We start from the raw sequence: 9,000 nt of genomic DNA, 5'->3' as shown, positions 1-9,000 counted from the left end.
CCTCAGGCCACATCCAGCCCATGGGACCACCCTGCCCGGCCCCTAAGCTCCTGGCTGGGGATGCTAGTCCCTGACCCCTCCCCTGCTGTTTCGCCTCCCCCACAGCCTCAGCATGTTGCACTGCCAGCCCTCTGGCCTGCCACTCCTGCCGTGCAGCATGGCAGTGTGGCTGGCTCCGGCATGGTAAGTGGGCAGGAAGCAGGAGGTTCTGGGGAGCAGAGGTGGGGGGGGGTGGATAGGCTTGGGAGTCCCGGGGGGCCTGTTAGGGGGCGGGGGATGGATAGGGGTCAGGGCAGTCAGGGGATAGGGAGTGGGGTGGGGGTTGGATAGGGGATGGGGTTCCTGGGGGCAGTTAGGGGCAGCGGTCCCAGGAGGGAGCAGTCAGGAGACAAGGAGCAGGGGGCGTTGGATGGGTTAGGGGTTCTGAGGGGGGCAGTCAGGGGGCGGGAAGTGGGAGGGGGGATAGGGGGTGGAGGCCACGCTGTTTGGGGAGACACAGCCTTCCCTACCCAGCCCTCCATATAGTTTTGCAACCCCGATGTGGTCCTTGGGCCAAAAAGTTTTCCCACCCCTGCTCTACTGCCTTTCCACAACTACCTAATGCACGACATAACTACTTTTCAAAAGCTCTATCAGAAGCATTCCTTGCTGACCAATGCTCAAATGCTAAGCATTCATCCTGGCCTCCATTCCGAGTAAAGGAAGAGGAAATGGTGTCATCACCAGAGAGTTTATAGGAGTTCTCCTCCAGGATTTATAGGATTTTTGACCTCTCCTCACACAATTCCTCTGGTTCCCGAAAAACTCCTAGTAAATGAGCAGAAGTGACACTTCTCAAAGTCACATCTCAAATGAGTGCTTGAGATTGGTGAGAAACTGAATTGGCATTGGCTAGTTTACTCAAAATCAACTGACAAAATGTTCTGGTTTTGTTGCAAAATATTTGACAAGAATGCCAAATTGTTGCTTGTGCTTTCCAGGTACAATTACTGGCATAACTTAGCTGATGCTCTGAAACAACATGAAAAGTCACCCAGCCATTTTAAGGCCTACTCCAAATGGTTGGAGGTTGAGTCCATGTTCAAGCTGAATAAATGCATAGATGCAGAAAACCAGCATATTATTAATGTAGAAACCCATCACTGGAGGAACATGCTTGAGCATCTGATCTCAATTACCCTTTTTCTTGCAAAGAATAATTTGGCTTATCCAGATTATCTGGATTATTATTTGGCTTATCCAGAACTTGTTGGATAAGTTGTTGACTAAACATAACGGTAATTTCCTTGGTTTGATAGAGCTCCTTGGGAAGTATGATGATGTCATGCATAAACACCTATGTCGAGTAGTTTGTAAAGAAGCTATGAACCACTACTGCAGCAAAACAATTACAAAAGAATTGATTGATCTTATGGCAAGGACGGTGCTTGATAACATATTGATGTGGCTCGGCAAAGCAAAGTTCTACACCATAATAATAGACTGCACTCCTGACATTAGGCACAGCGAAAAGATGTCATTTACAGTAAGATTTGTTGACGATGAGAATGGCTGTATCCAAGGAAAGGAACACTTTATCTGTTTCTGGTCTATGGATGACTCTACTGGAAAAGGCCTAACAGAACTGTTTATGAATGTTCTGAATGAGAATAAAATAAAACTTCAGGAATGCTGTAGCCAAGGCTATGACAGCGGCATGAACATGAAGGGAAGAAACAGTGGGGTCCAGGCAAGGATCTTTGCGTTGAATCCAAGAGCTTTCTTCGTGACTCGTGGCTGCCATTTCCACAACCTCGTTGTGTCAGATGCAGCATCATCTTTAGATTCAGTATCTCCCTTCGGGTGTACTTCAAATAATTATGTCCTGTTTTCAGGATCAGTTATCAGGTGATAGATCCTCACGGACAATGTTGCAAATCTGACCTTGAAGCCACTAAGTGACATTCACTGGGAGAGCTGCATTGACAGTGAGGTACCAAGTGTCCGAGCTTAATGACGGCACTGGTACAGTCGAGTAAAGCTGAGGCCAGGATCTGACATGAGGTGCAAAGCCCTTGCAAACCAGATCACTAACTTCAAAGTTCTGGTCTCAGTTGTGGTTTGGCAAGATATCCTGTTCCAAGTAAACGTTGTAAGCAAGGCATTACAAACTCAGTTGATGGACATCGTGACCACGACTACTTTGATGAGAAGCTGCCTTGATTTCATTGTGGCCTACAGAGACAACGGATTTGAAGATGCCATCACTGCAGCCAAAGAAATGGCAGAAAACTTAGGAGTTGAGCCTGTCTTCAAGAAAACTTGTATTCATCGGAAGTAGAGACAGTTTGGTTCTGAGGGCAGAGATGAGGTGATGGGAAGCTCGGAAGAAAAATTCAAGAGAGTGTTTTTTTGCTCGCTCATTGACACTGTTTGGGTGTCCATCAAAGAAAAGTTTGGACAAATGAAGCACCATGAAAAGACCTGGGGTTTTTTGTATGACCTTAGTAAACTACCAGTGGACAGGAAAACACTCTTGAACAATTGTACAGACCTTCACTGGATGCTGACATGTTTGGGCGTCAATGATAAAACCCTCTATGGTGAATTGGATAACATCAGTCATATTTTGCAACCTGGGAAGCACTCTCCACTCCAAGTTCTTCAGTTCATTTACGATGCAGAGCTTTTCCTAATGTGTGGATAGCTTGGAGAATTCTGCTCATGCTGCTGGTCACAGTCACAAGAGGTGAGCATAGTGTTTCGAAGCTCAGGCTCATTAAAACATCTCTTTGATTGAAGATGGCTGACGAGAGACTGACACTGCTTGCTATTTTATCACTTGAAAGTGCCGTTGGCCAGTCTTTGGATCTCACTGATGCTGTGCTTCAGTTTGCAAGGGCAAAGGCAAGAAAAGTGACCTTTTGAACTAAAGAACTAGGGGTAACATTCTAAGGCTGTCACCTATTGTAACACTATTTAATACTAGTCCATCCAATTCTGGTGTGCAGTTCAATTTCTTGATAGTACATTTTAGTTATTCTTAAAAATAAAAATTTTCTATTAAGTTTAGAGAAAACACATTTTTTTATTTGCTTATATATGGCATACAGATTTACTGATTCTAGCATGCAAACTTATCGTCTTATATGTCAGGGATAGATCATGCATCAAAGTAGTGAAATGGGCTACAAATGCAATAAAAATAAGGTATTCAAAAGTTTAACAATTGGAGAGGGGGTGCCCAAGATGCTTCTAGCTTAGGGCGCCATTTGGTCTAGGGCTGGCCCTGTTCATAATGAACCAGTTATGTATCAGATGTATTCCTTTTGTTTGTGAATTGTCCATGAACAGATTGAAACTATTCAGTGTGGGCAGGTCTAACCTAGGAAAATAGTACATGTTTTAAAATGTGTTAGCAACCACATTTCAGTTAACATGATTTCAAACAGGACTCTACACTCATGTAGATGGGCATGTTCGCTGGTTTTCATTAGCCTCAGGGTCCCACAGGTTAACACTGGAAACGAAAGTGAAACTAGGCCTCCACTCTGACATCTGAATGTCTGAATTTTTGATCTCAGGGCAACAAATGTTCCCTTCCAAAGCAAGACTATAATTATGTGAGCCAAAATATAAAGTAATAATCATGCAGTCTACAATAAAAGGGGAATTACAGAAACTTATAAAATATAGTCGGCCACTTCTTGCCAGTATCAGACAGATGGAGGGATAAGGAGATTTCCTCCCCCGGCTCTCCCCTCGACTTTTCCATCTGATCTAACGATATCAACTAACTGACAATTCTGTGTGCTGAGCTAGAAGAATACACCCAATCACAGAAATAATATGTGATTTCTACCTCAATGAACTAGTAATGAACTGAGGATAAACAGTGAATAGCAGCCTGTTCAATAAGGTAGAAATCAAAACAAAAAGGAGAGAGACTGAGGAAGCTGGGGCCAGCTTTTGTAAAATCTTGTTGTTTGAAGATTGGTTCTGTAAAAATAAAACCAGGGGTTGTTCAGATCTGTGTTTGTGATATCTGAACCATCAAAGCTTACAGGACATTGGGGTAAAGGTTTTTGGTTTTGTCCCATCCCTAAAAAAGTGTTTGTAAAAATCTTCCACAGAAAGCTTGCAGACACAAATAAAATTCAAGCAAATCATTGTTAGCACGTTAGTCATAGTTCAAACTTGAATCAGTGCTGATTTGGGGTACTTGTGTGTTCAAGCTGAACAGTCTGGATATCTCTTGGACGGAGCATTGTGCTCTGTGATAGTTGCCAACATTTCAAACAATTTTCCTGGGAAAATTTTATGAAGAAGTATGGCTCTGGCAGCTGCTAGGAATAGTTAGGAGAATGGTGAAGGAGTGGTGAGTAGGTGAGCACCTGGGAGAGGCAGGATGGGGTAGTTGTTGGCGAGAGAGGGAGCTGGGGAAGTTATAGGGGGTACAGTGGGCTGAGGGGAATGGAGGTAGGAAGGAGGTCATTGGATTTGGGGAAACAGAAGTGAGAAGTGAGGTGGGAGGTTTACCTATCCCACAGTCTGGGCTGGGGCCTGGTAGGCTTTGTCTTGACTAGGAATAGCGATCCAGGTTAGGTCATACTTCACTAACACATTATAACTTGATCTCCTAAACTGAAACTAACCATGTTACCCTGTATCTACACTAGGAAAAGTGGTTGAATTTAGGTCAGGTTTAGCTAGCTCATGTTAGCTAAACCCAACCTAACCTTGACCTTTCCCCTAATCTAGGGAAAGCTAGAGATGCTTTGTAGTGTCAGTCACCTCCTCCAGTAAAACAAGTAGTGGCTTGGGTCCAGAAGGGGAGCTGCTAGCTGTGGGAGGAGGGAAGGAGGGGAGCCAAGTTTGGAAGTTCCTTAAGCCACTAATTTTCTTGCAAGGAGGAAAGAAGGAGCCACTCCTTAGCATCATCTCACTGCTGGGTCTGGGCCAACAGTTGATTTACTGGGAAGGGATGGCCTGTAAGGAGCGGAGCAGCTGTAGTCATACTTGATATTGACCAGGACATCAGTTTCCTAGGACTGGTAGCAAATATTCAGGATTATCATAGGCAAAGTGGGGCTGTTGAAGGGTATGAACCAAGTGGCTGATTTCTTATAATTAGCAGGCCCCTAAGAATAAATTCTGTTGTCAAGATGGCTCTCTTCTTTCTTTTTTCTGCTCTGCTCCTGTGCCTTGTGTCACTTTCTAGCGACTCCTTCTGGCAGATGCAAGAAATGACATTGAAATAGGCTCCAGAAGGCAGGGGCGGCTCTAACAATTTTGCCGCCCCAAGCAGTCGCCACCGAATTGCGCCGCGGCAGGAAAAGCGGCGGAGCTGTCGCCCAATTGCCACCGCAGGACACAGACTGCCACCCCATTCGGAATGCCGCCTCAAGCACCTCCTTGGAAAGCTGGTGCCTGGAGCTGGCCCTGTCAGAAGGAGACAGGTCTATCTTTCCTTAGCCTGAAGGCTTTCCAGCTTAAGCAGACATGCCTGAAAAACTCTGATTGAGAAAGCACACTAAAAATAGAAGTGTAGCCATGGGGGCTTGAGTGGCGGGTGTTAGGGGCTAGCTACCCAAGTGCGTACCTAGGGTTCAGACAGGATCACACAGAGAGAGAGAGAGAGAGAGATTTTGGGCAGCTAGTCCTTTGCAGAACTGGAAAGGAAGCAGGGCAAAATGTGCATCTGTCCTAAAACTAAGTGTCATTGTATCAGATGTTTTTGAAAAGAGAGGGGAAATACATATGGAGAGCTACAAAATCAAATTCAGGGGCCAATTCTTTGCTTCATATAGGAGGCAGGAGTAGATCTAGTGGGGCCCAGTACCACAGCCCTTTCATGTGTATTATTCCCACAAACACCAGTGGGTCCAATTCTGCCATCCTTCCTGAGGAAAAACTCCCAGTAGGGGAGCAGGATCAAGGAACCAGTTGTGGCTTTAAAATGAGGAGTCCTTGTGGCACCTGAGAGACTAACAAATTCATTTGGGCATAAGCTTTCATGGGCTAAAACCCACTTCATCAGATGCATGGAGTGGAAAATACAGTAGAGGGGTATAAATATACAGCGTATGAAAAGATGGGAGTTGCCTTACCAAGTGTGTGTGTGTGGGGGAGGGGCAGTTCTATACCAGCCCCAGCTCTGTGTAGATTAGAACAGGCTTGAGCGTTTTCGCATTCAACTCTGAGCTGGGTATCACTGGTCACAGCAGTTCACTCCAGCCATGACCCTTATGCCCCCTCGTATGCCCTCACCCTGGCAGACTAAAAGGGATGGTGTGCAAGCTGACTATACCAACTCACTCACACAGTGTTACCAGTACCACAGAATAGAATAAGAGATATTTTGGGCAATTTTTTTTAAAACCTGTCAGTTTACAACTCCTTTGAGCAACCGGTACATGTAAAAACCCTCATGCATTCAGAAGGAAAACAGTCATATTGAAATGATTAAAGCAAGCAAGAGAGAGAAATATCTGAGAAACCCACAGTAGGTTATGGATGAGCTGGCATATGTAGTATTTACCATAGCATAACTCACTCAAGTCTTACTTACTGTCTTAATGAGTGACAATAGCATAGCTGGAAAACATCTGCCTTGGAAAAGAATACATCAGCTGCTTTCTGCTTGAAAAATGTTGATATAGTATTATGTTCTGTCAGCCATGCATATCATATTGTGGTATGAAATGTCATCAGTGGCAAAAAGTTAGCGAGTACATTTTCATTTCTAAATTCTGTGGGCCAGATTCTGATATTCTCCCACATGTTGAGTAGCACTGAACTCCATGAATAGTCTCATTTAACACTCGTGTTGTAAGTTTCCACTTAGCATGAGCAAGGGTGGCAGATTCTGACCCTATGAATGAGATCCAAGCAGACCTGATATTTTTCATCAAGAGCATTTTAGAAAAAGGGTACATTAAAACTAGAAACATAATTGGCTTTCATACTCTCATACCATAATAGACACAAGAAAAACGGAGAGAATAATTTAACAAAGATTGTTTTAATGTGGAATTGAAGGAAATCTGCTGTATTAGTTCACTTTGCCATTTATATAGCTGTTCACTTTTCTTTTTCATGTTTTGTCATGCATGTTTTGGCTGGCATGATTACAATATATTCCTAATCCCTAGAACAGCATTTTTCCCATCACAGCCAACAGCAGCTGCAGCCTGAACAAGTTTATCAGCACTCCCACCTGTGTTTTTGTCATGGGCAGCCAGTGATGCCATAACTTCTCATGTCCCTCCCATTACTAATCTGTAGGACACAAATCTTCCCTCAAATATAGTTGGGTTTTCCATTTTAATCAATGGAAGTTAGGATCCTAAATACTTTTCATAATCTGGACCTAAGTGTTTTATTTTTTAGTCTGGTTTCTAGGAAATAAACCTCAAGACCTAAAAGATGAAGACATTTCCTTACTTACACAGGGCTTGATCTAATGGAAAGACTCCAATGGACTTTGGATCAGGTCCATGGAGACTGTAAGAAAGAGATTAAGTATTCCCAGCTAGGGTTGAGCTCTATAAAAAATGTTTAGAAGTAACATCTAGTCCTCTACTCACACTTCTTTAGAAGTAACAATTTTTCATTTAAAGGAGAATTGCTAGACTGTTTCCACCTGGATTTGTTCTTTTACTTGACACTTAAACGTATTGATGGAGTACACAGTCGACAAAATGTTAATGGTTTATTTTCTGGCTTTGAATGCAGATATAGAAATGGGGAAAAGTTAGCTTCGTGGGCACCTTGAATATTAGCAATAATTCTCTGTGTTCAGTAGTTATGATTTGTCATTACAGTGTGAACATTTTCATTCTTATTACAAGAGTGATCTTTAGCCAAGGAATTAGCAAATGGAGCAGATGGTGTGCTTGTTGAGTTATCTGTGAACCTTGTGTAAGTTCCCAATTCAGAGAGCTCTAGCTTGTCTTTCTTCTTTTTTTATTTTTATTTTTATATAGAGAGTTGAAATCTAAGTTACTCCTCCCCCATCATTGTACTCATCAAGTATTATAGCAAATACAATAAATCACATAAGATGAATATAAGGATCTGTATACCTGCTGTGACATTAACCTTCATTTTAAATTAGAGTTTTGGGTTATTTGGTTTAACCAAATAAAATTTTTCATTACTATCCCACAAACTTTTAAATCATATTTTTCGTATCCTTACAAAGATCTGTTCTTACAAAACTCTATGGTCTCAACTAGAAATGTGAGCAGACTTACTTTTATTATCTTGTTAGTTCCAGAAGGGGAATCTACCAGCATGTATAGAGGACTAAGCAGAGTTTAATTGTAGTTTATGGTCTTTTCTGTCTCTTAGCAGAAACATGTACTGTTTACAACTGAATCCATTGTATGCAGGTGCATTGTGAGAAAATGAACCACTACTGAAGCCATATTATGGACACTTAGTTACAAGTGATCCAGCCACATAGCAAGAAATTAACAATGCTGCATTTGTTTTCTTTTTAATATTTCTCATATTTCTTATTCTCATTCTTTAGGAATGCATTCTAATCCAAGGACACATTCTCATACATTCATTAATCCTGCTGCTCTAAAATGTTTCACATGAAAACTCAAAATCAGATGGCTTTATGCGTTCCAACTGGGCTTTTGTAAAACAGGGTCATCCTTGAACTTATCATCTGCTGAGGTATTAAATTCCAGATTTCACTCAATTACATGATCTGAAGAATGTGGCCATTTGCCATTTCTTTCTCAGCTTTGAACAAATGTTATTGTATCTAACTGTTTAGTTTCAGGAATCCCTCAATTATAAATGACCTTTAACAGGAAGTTGTAAGCTTTTTAAAGATTTACCTAAGTAAGGCATGTATATGTTGTTTATTTCCTTAATTTTTTAAGACCAAAAGAGATTTTCTCTTTTAATGCAGAATGCCTCAGAATTTATTAACCAATACAAAAATCTCAGATCTTCAGACAGTGTTAATAAAGTTCCTTTCCCCCCCTTCAGATTCACACC

The sequence above is a fragment of the Lepidochelys kempii genome, chromosome 2 (genome assembly GCF_965140285.1).
Source record: "Lepidochelys kempii isolate rLepKem1 chromosome 2, rLepKem1.hap1, whole genome shotgun sequence".
Lineage (NCBI taxonomy): Eukaryota > Metazoa > Chordata > Testudines > Cheloniidae > Lepidochelys > Lepidochelys kempii.
Note: the sequence above shows the minus strand (reverse complement) of the source record.